Source organism: Squalius cephalus, assembly GCF_949319135.1.
Source record: "Squalius cephalus genome assembly, chromosome: 11".
Lineage (NCBI taxonomy): Eukaryota > Metazoa > Chordata > Actinopteri > Cypriniformes > Leuciscidae > Squalius > Squalius cephalus.
This window is the reverse complement of record NC_137132.1, coordinates 23232351-23244496: the sequence shown is the minus strand read 5'-3', so window position 1 is coordinate 23244496 and position 12146 is coordinate 23232351. Positions and strand designations below refer to the sequence as shown.

The following is a 12146-nucleotide window of genomic DNA, read 5'->3' as shown; positions in this document are numbered from 1 at the left end:
AACTGACCTCAGAGTTGTTTTCTAGAATGTTCTCAGGTTACCTGACGCAGAATGTTCTCTGAATGGAGATGTTCTCAGAAATGCAGGTATACGTCTCACGTTTAGATCTTGATGGGCTGCGATAAGGTGTTACGGCAGGGCGTGTTGGGTCTTGTCCTCTTGAATTTGTGGTGTCTGGTTTGTCATCAGGGGTATCTAGTTTTGGAGGAACACAAGACAGACAACTGCTGTAATACCTTCCTTATTTGTGGTATTATGGTGGTGTCAAATCCTGATGGATCTGCTGCATGCTTGTGGAGAAGGTAAAGGACAAATCCATTCCAAACAGGAAGTCCATTCACAAGTTTTTTAGACAATCAACCTAGATATATTGTAGGAAGTTCTTGTTTATGTCAGTCACGTGCAACCAGTAAAATATCTGATGTATTGTTTGTTTACACAGTAAAGGTTTTTCCCTCCAAAAGGATGTTTCCCGTATGTTGGTATAGTGCTGAAGAGTGTGAGTTCATCCTAAGCTCTAAGGAGGGTTGGAGGCAAAAGGCTCCAATTCCACCTACTCTGTTTTGTTGACATAGACACTGAGGGGCCCAAACTAAGAAAGATACAAATACCCAAAGTTTACTTTATTTGTGTATTTGTGTATCGTCTCCATAAACGCTACTTTTCAGGAAATGGAGAAAACACTGTATTTTTTTAAAAATAATTAAACTGAATTGTCAAAGTTGATATTGTGGCTTTATATGTGGCCAGACACTTGTATGCGTCATTATAAAAATTTTACCCAAATCAAATGGAGTTACAAGGTTTTTGACCAACGAATTTCTGAGAATATCGGACACGTGTTTTGTCCTTTTAGCAGGAAGTGCATTACGTTTTCATCAACTTACGCACAGGCTGACTCGACGAGGAATGCTAGACTCTCTAGGCACTCTTCTCTGCTCCTCAAAATACATAAAACATTAGCCTTTATGTACATATATATATATTAGGGCTGTCAAACGATTAATCGCGATTAATCGCATCCAAAATAAAAGTTTGTTTTTACATAATATATGTGTGTGTACAGTGTATAATTATTTTCTATATATAAATACACACACATGCATATATATTTAAGAAAAAATTGTTATTTATATATAAAATATTTATATATAATATAAATTATATATAATATAAATATATATACACACTATATACATGCAAATATTTTTTAAATATATACATGCATGTGTGTGTATTTATATATAGAAAATAATTATACACCGTACACACACATATATTATGTAAAAACAAACTTTTATTTTGGATGCGATTAATCGCGATTAATCGTTTGACAGCCCTAATATATATATATATATATGTATACTAGTGTTTCTTGAAAAAAGAAAACAGCCAGTTCTTTATTTACCTTTGCATTGCAAACAAGCAGAGTTGCTCAAGAATCATTCTAATATGCTGATTTGATGCTCAAGAAATTATTACAGCTCCCCTCTCCCCAGTCTGGCCCGAACACGTCGTTTATTTCATATTTCTTTGAAGCCCCTCCTTCCGCAATACGAAAAGTGCTGTGATTGGTCAGTGGGCCCAGTGTGTTGTGATTGGCAGTGCTTAGCGCATGTTCAGGAAATGTCCCGCCCCTCCATAACTGCGAGTTCTTCTCTAGTGTAAATATTGAGGATGGCGTAAATTTCAAACCAGTTCAAGCCAGATTCAGACCCTAACAATGTTAACAAACAATAGGATCATCCAGAACGGACTTCATGCACAGACCTTGCAAGCACGGATTCTCCATAAAATGTGCAGCACACAGATTAACGTTGGGTTATAATGTTCAGGAACAGTGAAATTAAATGTCATCAGCCTTAGGAAGGTCAAACAAATGAGTTTTGGAAATGTGTTACAGAAAATACAGCAGCTATGTTAGATATTTTAATTAAATTTGTGAAATAAACCTCAGTGGAAAACATGCTGATGGAGTTGTGAAGTATGATTGATTTCCACAAATTTGTTAAGGTTTTTTTGCATTATCACTCAGGAATGTCCACAAACATACTCATGTGGCATTACACATGCTTTAAAATGTTTTAATATAAATATGTATTTAAATATTGATATTTAATATACAGTAAATATATATATATATATTATTTTTGTCAGCCTTTTTGCTGCTGATGTTTACTTCGTACTGCTAAATATCTTCGTCTTAACACTCTTACACTCACATAAAATTAAATTTGTCTAACAGTTTTCACAATGTTGGTTGATTTTATTTGATTGTGTAAAAAATAATCTTTAAATAGATCATAAATGTTCAATGTATTGCCAGGTATGAGCATATAAGAGCTTTTTGTGGCTTTTTAAAAATAAGTCCATTCCTCCAACATTTTTTAAAGGCTATATGTATATATATAATTTTTTTACATTTTTTTTTTTTTTAAATGAGGCTTGAGAAATTGTGTGTGATTATTTAAGTTCTGTTGTTGTGGCAACCGTAGACAGGAAGTTGAGCTCTAGTTTCTCCCACTCAGATATAGCATTCCAACCTAGAAGACACCAATAGTATCCTATACTTATCTTGTTTCTTATCTTTAAGACTCTACTCTGATGGACTTAGTCTCCATAAAGAGTTTCTTTTTCCTTTTGGTGTTTGAGGTAGCTCTGAAATGAAGCTCTAGATACTTTAGTGATGTTTATAATAATGGAGCTGCTTTGATTCCTGTGGTGCACTGGTGCTTTGAGTTCTAGATGCCCATCTGGACACCAGACACTCTGCACATCTGTAACAGCTGCACACACAATATTAAAAAATTCCCATCCTAACACATAAACACCCATTCATACATGGAGACAAACACACAGAGACACATTTTGTCAAAGCATAAAATCAATGAGCTATTCATATCTCTGGAAAAAATGTTTAATGATAGTTTCTGATTTTCCTCCCTGGGTTGAGCTAGCATGATATTTCCAAAATAGTTTTATTTGAATGTAATTCAATTGAATATAGATGCCAGAAAATAAAATTTGGAAGAACGTTTGATTTGCCAATAGCTAATGAGAATGTCAAGGGCTGCTGACAGTAATAAAAATCACTCTCATGACATTGAAACATCATTTTGATCAATTTGGCAGTATAAAAATGGATCACCTGGTGCCCATTGAATTTAAATATCTGGTCTCAAGCCATCAAACGGGAATGAGAGAGGCACTAAGCAACAATGTGTCATCTAAGACAGTGTAAAACTCAACAAAGGTGTACTGTAACCAAGCCTAATTAGTTGTCATACTTAATTTATAGTATCCAGTGCAGGGGTCAGGAGTCAGGACAAAGGGCTGTGTCATACCCGACCTCTCCCACACAGCTCGTAACGACTCTCCCTGTAAAGATCATTACCACACTGTTGTATTGCTGTCACCTCCCATCCTCTCCCAGAGGAATTTTTAATATGGTGTTTACGGGTGATGCTCACTTTTATTTTTCTTACCACATCTCCTCTGACTGTTTTAATTTATTGATGGGAATTTGATCATTTAATGGTTATTTGTATTGCAAAACTACACATTTGTCTGTCTATCTATCTATCGATCGATCGATCTATCACCAGATGTTTTTAGTTATACATGCAACATTTATGGGCACCTAGAAGTTATTTTTTTGTTATTTGCTGTTGAAGTTGTATTTCATTTATCTATGGAAAACTGTCTTTACGTTCTTCGCTGTGTGGGTGAGCAGGTCATTTGAGAAGGACTTTGAGAATGCTTCCATTAGAGCTGCATGATGGGAAGGTTTTGAGAAGCACGACGCTGGACCCCCACGGGAACGTTGTCTGCTTTTGGAAGTATAAGTGGGGTAGAGGCCCAAGCCACTCGAGCCAAAAGCAGCAAAAGCACTTCACCTTTTCTCTCGCTCCTTCACTGGATATATCCTATTCTTTGAAAGCGTAGTGCCTCTCAGGATGGCCAAATGCTGGCATGCTTAAGTGGTAGATATCGGATTCGTTGAAATGGTCTTCTCTGAAGAGCTCAATTGCAATGCTGCCCCATCAGGCCCAAAACTCTCTCTGATGAAGGATTCTTTGTAGGGAGGTGAAGTCTAGTTTATTCAACAGTGACAGTGGCTTGTCCGTTGCTCAAGGAGATCTGATTCAAACATTTGATCTGGAACATCATCAGATTGTGATATCCTGAGAGTTCAAAACCAAAAGGGGCCTTAGAAACCACAAGAAAATTAGGGTTGATTTCCAGGCTGAGTGCTCATTAGTGCAGGGGACAAATGATTCCCAGAGATCTTAAAAAGCTCGTAAAGTAAACAGGCTCCTTAGGTTTTGTTCTTAGACGTGGCTTTGGTCCAGTGTGGATGGAATCTGGTGGGTTTCCCTTCAGAATTTAGTCTCCTCAGATGTGTTAGAGACGTTCGTCGATGGTAGACGGACGAGGCATGGTGAAAATGTGTGTACTGAGGATGCATAAATGTTTCCAGTGGCAAACCATCAGTGGCTGTGATGGTAAACCCATTTATCCTGAAAGTGAATGAGTCCAGTCCTATCCATTACTTAAGAAGTTCTCAGCATGTAACTGCTTTATTATAACTTCTTTACATTATTGTATTTCATACACGATGGATGCTTTGTGTTGCTGTTGTTAAACCCAGCTCGTGAATGTGTATGCACAGCTGGTAAGGGTTATCTGTGTCACACGAGGGTAAATCATTGACAACCTTCACTAATGTGTGCCAGAGTCTGAATGCAGTGACCATGGATGACGTGACATATTAACAGACCTGTGGGTCGTGACTTTCTCTGCATTTCTAAATATAACCCTGGCGCTGACAAAGTCTGAGAGAGATGAATAAATCACCAATGACTGAGAATTATTTCAAGGATAGAATAAAGAATGTAGTAAGGTAATTTAGTTTTTTCCCCTTTCAGTGAATAGTGCTTTGTTGGCTTTTTCAAATATTCTGCTCTGGCATGTTTTAATATATGATGGGAATTAAGTTAGACGGCAAGAAGTCATGGAATCACAGGGCCTGTCTTCTGTCTTTATACTTATTGTTAGAGAAAATGTTCTTTTAAATATTTTAAGACTATTTTTGTTCCAGTTGCATTAGCTTAGACAGTGTTTTTAGATGAAGAGAGACCCCTGCTGATGCAAATGTGAACCACAGACCTCAATGCTTTATCATTTTATAACCATTTTAATTAAAATGAATCTATACAGAACTAGAAAGCTTATATGGATAGTTTGGCTTTTTTTATTATTTTTTTTTATTATATATAATACGTAATATATAATAATACCATGTGCAAAGGCAATACCATGTGAACACGAAATCACAATGATATTTTTTGAAATACCTGGAAGTGCCATAAACACCATTTTACTTCAATATGCTATTCATTACCTTCTGGTACCGCCACATACATTTTTGTAAGAAGCATTTTTCTTTGATATATACAGACACTCTTGAGTGAAATTACAGAGATTGTAGTTTCTTTTAAACCTGCTTTGCAGCAAGAGCAAGACATGTGTGCTGATAATTGCAACATCCTACAGCTGTGAGACATTGGCACGGAAAGCCAAATTGCAGTGTTGTGAGAATGTTTATACTGTATCACAAAGCAACGTGAATTACAGGATACACTCTGTGTTCATGACATGGAAAATAGTTGTGAAACGGTATTTTTAAAATCACCTATTGATTTTAGGTGCAAAGATTTGACATGTCATTATAACAGTGTCTGAGGTGTTTTTCACACGCTGAACACGTATGTACAGGCTGTCATTGTGCTTCACGTATTCACACATGTCCTGAGGTGGGGAAGAACTAAATAGAGGAAGTGACTGAGAAGCAGATAATTTTGATAAACTGTTATGACAAAAACTCCCCAAAAAGCAGCACCATCTTTTCCTCATTTATTTCGTTCCAAACCTGCATGACTTTCTGTCGTCCATAGAACATAATAGACACAATTGTGAAAAACTTATAACAAATTGGAACTAGAGCTGTCAAGCTTCAAAAAGGGCAAAAAAGCAACATGAAATATGTCATAGGTTAGCTTTGGGTTAGAAAAAATACTGAATTTTATGCAGATATTCACTGAATATATTGACATATGCCCTAATTCTGTGTCTTGTTCATGAGAGGTCAGAATAAAAGTAATGAGTCAACCGAATCAAATGATTAATTGACAAGATTTTTGAGACCAGTATTCTCTTAAAAATGTCTTTGTTTATGTTGTGCGGCAAAAAAACGGAACGACATGAGTAAATGTTGACCTGATTTTCATTTTCGGATGAACTATCACTGCTCATGAGAGTTCAAGATAGAAGTAGTAACGAATCTGAACCGAATCAAATGATTAATTGAAAAGATCAGACTCAAAAGAATGATTTTGAGACCAGTACACTGTTGTCTTAATGTTCAATGGCATGTTCTATGGAACGACATTAGGGTGAGTAAATGTTGACCTGATTTTCGTTTCGTATGAACTATTATTTTTCGTGAGTGGATTGTTTTGATATTGTCTGGTAGATGCGTATTTTTCTCCTCCTTCGTCCAGACTCGTTCATCTCTCTTGTGATGGTTCAAGAATGATTTGTTTGTCTTAACATGGTTTTCGAAGGTTCACCCAACAGATCTTCCTGTAAGTCTTTGAGTATCGCTGAGTGGATGACGGCAGCAAGCTTTGATGAACAAATTCTGCTGAAATGCACATTAATGTTAATTCTCTGGAAATATACACAAAATCAAACCGCAGAGCTCCTGAAATGGCTGTCAAAACACTTTAGCATGTGGGAAAATGGCTGTAGGCCAGCGCCTGGAAGTGTTTATCTGGCACACAGAGATGGTCTGCTAGATGTATTTTTTCAGGGAGCTCATCTGATTGATTTTTCTTTGTCTTGTTTAGGGGATCTTGTGTCTGGAGGGAAGGTCCTGAGGTATTCTTGTGGTGGTTCAGGTTGAGCTGCCTTTCCTTGTATAGCTGCTCACTTGAGAGGTTTTAATGGAAGACATGTGTGGCGGAGAGACATATTGACCCCTGAGGTCAGAACGCGAACACCTGCTCTATGGCTCTGGATTATAGTTTCTTAACACTTTTGGCCACAGCTTAGAAAATCTTTTGGTCAGTACCTCCTTTTAACATTTCAATATGTTTTGACTGTCAAGAAACATTAAGCTTTTGATGAAAAAGAAAGGCTGCAAAAATCCTTGCTGCACTTTTCCTGTCACCTCACTTTGGTTAAAGTCCTGGTACTTTGGTACACACAACCTGTTTACGAAGTGTCACATTTACATTTCCCAGATGTTTGGTAACATTCAGAGCATTGAATATTACTCGCCAATCCTTATTTAGCCCTCTATTTTGGGGAGTTTAGAGTCACTGCTCTGTGGTTAGGAAAGTTGATAAAGTATGAATGTCTCGGTTTTACTTGAAACTGGAGGAGCGTCGGTTTTTGCCGTAACGACCTGGCATTCTCCATTGCAGTAGCTTTTCGGCTTGCTCCACAGCGGCCGCAATGTCAAAAATGTACTATCAATTTACAGCTATGGGGCCGGTGAATTTAAGACCCGTTATGCAGAGACGTCATGGGCTTATTTGGTATACGGCTACACTTTAATCCTCCCATATATTTCCTTTTTTTTCCTTTTGTGGAGGAACGTTCTGTTGTGTATCATATTTTACACAAATGTGCAGTGTGACAAACAACCCAAAGCGATTTTCCGTGGTTAGAGCGATCCAAATATTTACCAGAAGAGGCTCTTCCACCACGTGCAGGACTCCCGAAATGGACATATCATTTGAAGCTGTCATTCTTTGTTAGGATTCAAACAATGTTGGCTGCATTTAGGTTCACATTGATGTCAGTATTCACAAGATCATTATGAGTAATGGACACAATGTAAAAATATCATTAAACGTTGATAGTGCTTTGATAGCCTTCATCTCTTTTATGTGCAGTTTTAATCCTAATGGGATTCTGTCATCATTTACTCACTATAAAAAAATATTTTGAAGTATCTTCATCCATTTAAGATAAAATGACCACATATTTTAGCCTCCAAAAATGACAAAAAAGCACCATAACAATAGTCCAAGAAAATAGTCTATACAGAACACCAAAACGTATGCTAGGTACATTGAATTGATTCACTATAGTAAAAGATGGTATATTTTTATGGTGAGTGACCTCAAATAAGGCTTACCCTGACTGAGGTTTGTGGATGAAAGCGGACAATCAGTGGGTGTCCTTGAATGGATCAGGCGAGTGTGTTACCACAGCTGCGCCAGTCTTGTTTGAATTCATTTCAGGACTAAAACACACAGAGTGACTTGTGACCCAATGAGCTTTTATCAGCAGTCAACAAGTGTTTTTCACTCTCAAAATCAATAAGCTCTCACTGTGTGACTTTGAAAGTAGACCCACACTCCTGTGTGGGTCTACTTTCTTTTTTCTTTTCTTCGTCAAAAGGGGTTGCACGCCCTGATTTTGCTAAGTTAGACGAAATCCTGGGTCAACATAGTTTGCTGATCCTGGAACAACATTCCTGTCCAAAAATGTAATCCTAACCATATCCCTAAACCTAACCCTACCCATAAGCTATCCCAAAAATCAAAGGGAAATGATAGGTGAAGAACACTGATGTAGAAGAACCAAACCCTGGTTGTAAGCTTAAACTTAACATAAACTAAAAATATATCCCTCAAATCTGATTGGTTGATTGGAATGTTGTTCCAGGATCAACAAAGATGTTGTTGATCCATGTACATTTTGCACCTGATGAATCGGGTTCTTCGAAAGGGGTTAGCCGAGCAGATACTTAGGAAATCAGAATCAGAAATGGCTCTTTTTGGCTTATAGTACGAGTTAGACGTGCAGCATCAACATCATGCCATGGAGGATAGTCATAAAAATAGCACAAGTACACTAACTGTCTGCGACTTTACCTACTGTTTTCATCATAAAATTATACTTGTTTAAAACCCATGACATGGTCGGGAAATGAGTATTACGAGCGTGATGTCCTCCCAAAAAACCCCGACTGACCTAATCCTTGTTGTTTTTGCCAACCATGAAGGCAGCAGTTCTTCCAAATGTTTAGTCAGAAAGAAGAATTTATTACATCTTATCTGGAGGGCTGCTTTTGTGCATTACTTCCCAGCGATTGTAATTTCCTTTGGCCCACAGCCCAGCTGTGAACCTCTATCAGCAAAACTCCTGCCACAGAGGAGTGGACGTGTGAAGTTGTGAGATTACTGAGTGGCACCTCTCTTTAATTCCTGACTATTGTATGTAGGATGTTGCCCAACAGGGGTTCCTGAAGCTCTGGTGCTAGTGTTAATTAAAACCTAGGCAGTGAGATAATAGAGGAGTTTTCCCACACCGTTTCCACCATGACCCACGGCTTTCCCCTGTAAAGCCACGTTTTGCTTCGCCAGCAGTTCCGACCTCTGAGTTGAATAGGGCTCTCAATAGCTGTTGGCGCTGTCTGTAAGTGTTCAAGCATCAAGCTGAGCACAAACAAGTTTTCATTTGATCACCTTCTCACACACACACACACACACACACACACACACACACACACACACACACACACACACACACACACACACACACACACACACACACACACACACACACACACACACACACACACACACACACACACAAACGAGTGTTTCTTCAGTTCGCACACTTTTGTTGGTCCATTAACACTATGTCAGACATCACAGGAGAATTCTGAAAATAATTAATATTTCTGCTGCATCTCAAATTATGTTTGACTTGCATTTAATAGCAGTCTGGCAGGTAAATGATAGTAAAAATGTAATTTAATTTTTTTTGTAACAAATGGTCTTGTTATATCTCAGTTATATATATATATATATATATATATATATATATATATATATATATATATATATGTGTATATATATATATATATATATATATATATATATAAAAACTTTTTCTTTCCTTTTTTTTTACGTTTGGAAACATTACTATTTTTAATGTTTTTGGAAGAAGTCTCTTATGCTCATCAAATTTATTTGTCAAAATACAGTAATATAGTGAAATATTATTACTATTTAAACTTATGGTTTTCTATTCGAATATACTTTGAAATATAATTTATTTCTGTGCATATAAGATAATTGCATTTTTTAAAACCATGATAATTCATATTTTTATGATGGATTTCCATATTGAAAGACTGGATCTGTGACAAAGGTAAAACTAAATCTCTCCATAAAAGTCATTTGAAAAGTAGCCAAAATAAATAATAAAAGCATTGTCGAAAATGGCAGTGGACCCCAACCACCCGTATAAATGGTTTAATTCTTTGCTATCTCGTCTAGCACTGGCATGTCCTCAGAAAAATAGGTACATGACGCTCCTGCATTGGTCAGATGTGTTTAGGTAAGATGATGCTGGGTGAGATGAATCATTACCAGTTTATATGTGTTTTGGTGATGCATGAACGCTTCTTTGACGTCTATAGACTCATCTGACGTAGACACACATACAGTGAATGGTGTTTTAAAAACCCAGTGTCCCAAAATGTTTGACCATACATGGCAATCAATCACGTTACGCTCAACCGCAGACATGTTTATACATTTGCTGCCCTTTACACTATACACATTGTGTGGTCGTAATATAATCCCCATACGAACAATAGGGAGATGGTAATCTGAGCCGGATTTATGTCTGTTTTGGCATGACACACCACATCACTAGCCAGACAGAGCGTATACAGATTTTGGGCACGTCTGCATGTCCCCATACTCATCGCGTCTCTTTTCATGCACATGAGCCGCATTACCACGTGTAAATATTTAGCTCTTGCTCAAGGACATTACTTTTAGATCAGGATGTGGGGTAGTGAAGTACCGCTGATGATAAAAGCTTTCGGAAATTGAACACAGGCTTAAAATCTATTCATGTTTGAGCATAAAATGTCATTTTCCCCCAGTTTCACAGACAAGACTTAAGTCTAGTCCCAGACTAAAATGCATGTTTGAGCTGTTTTGACTGAAAGCAACTTGCACTGACATATCTTGAAATATGTCACTGCCATTGTTTTGTCTCAAGATGCACATCAGTGATGTTTTTTTCTAAGGCACATTTATAAAAGCTACTTAAATGTCCTGATTGAACTAAGACCTAATCCTGGCTTAATCTAAACCCTGTCTGTGAAACCAGGCCTACATGTAATGCTATGACAAGAATAGTGGCCAATAGTGACCCTTCTTTTAGGATATATACTATATATATATATATAGTTGGTCAGTGTATATCTTTAAATGTTTGACCCAATGATTTTGATGCAAAGTTTTTCCATTGTCTTACCAGATGTTCGGATGTTTTACCATGACACATCCAGCACAGAGGTTTCCACAGACAACAGTCTCATGTTTGTCTGTCATTTAGTATAGAAGATAGTTTCCTCTTCCAAGGAAGCTTGTCTATTCTGACACAGTGGAATCAGAAGTCGAAAAAAGCATTTGTTTGAGTTCCAAGAGGTGTCTGTCAATCCTGCGTCTCCTCAGGGGCGTATGACTCAGCCAGTGGAACTTTGATTCTATGCCATGAATTACCTCCAGGTGTTTTCCAATGAGAGCATCAGGCTTTACTGTAAGAGATTGTGAGCCTGTATCATGGGTGTTTTCTGTCACTCGACAGCCCCGTCTGGTTGATTCATAACGTTTCACAGCCGTTCCTTGTATTGCTGTTCCTGGGTTTAATGGTGTTGTTGCCTGAAGCCTTTAAGACTGACCTTCTAAGACTGACGTTATGGAGAGCTAGTACTCTGATAAGATTAAATATCCAAATAAGATCCTACAGAGTTTATTATGTACATTTGATATATTGTTTATTTTATACATTATATATTGTCATATATATATATATATATATATATAAAATATAAATATAAAATATATAATTTGTTTGAAATAATTTATTTAAAAATGTAAAATTATAAATTTGTATTAAATTATTTAGTATGTTAACATTATTTACACTGTATACCTTTACATTTATTTAATGTTTTTAGTATGTTAAATATATTTAAAAGTATCGATGCACAATATCTAATGTACCATATTATGGTATGATAATAATAATTATATGCACCT

The 12146-nt window shown here is 36.9% G+C and overlaps 1 protein-coding gene across 3 annotated transcripts in view; it reads left to right on the top strand.

Annotated features, from left to right (window-relative positions):
• stard13b (StAR related lipid transfer domain containing 13b) overlaps positions 1-12146 on the top strand; it is a 44148-nt gene that overhangs the window by 11124 nt on the left and 20878 nt on the right. The window contains exon 1 of one of the 3 annotated variants that reach the window (XM_079885585.1): positions 4849-4903. The exons of the other annotated variants lie outside the window; for them this stretch is intronic. The gene's annotated coding sequence lies outside the window, so the exon portion shown is untranslated. Of the gene's footprint in view, positions 1-4848; positions 4904-12146 lie in introns of those variants that run through there. 3 annotated transcript variants of the gene reach the window in all.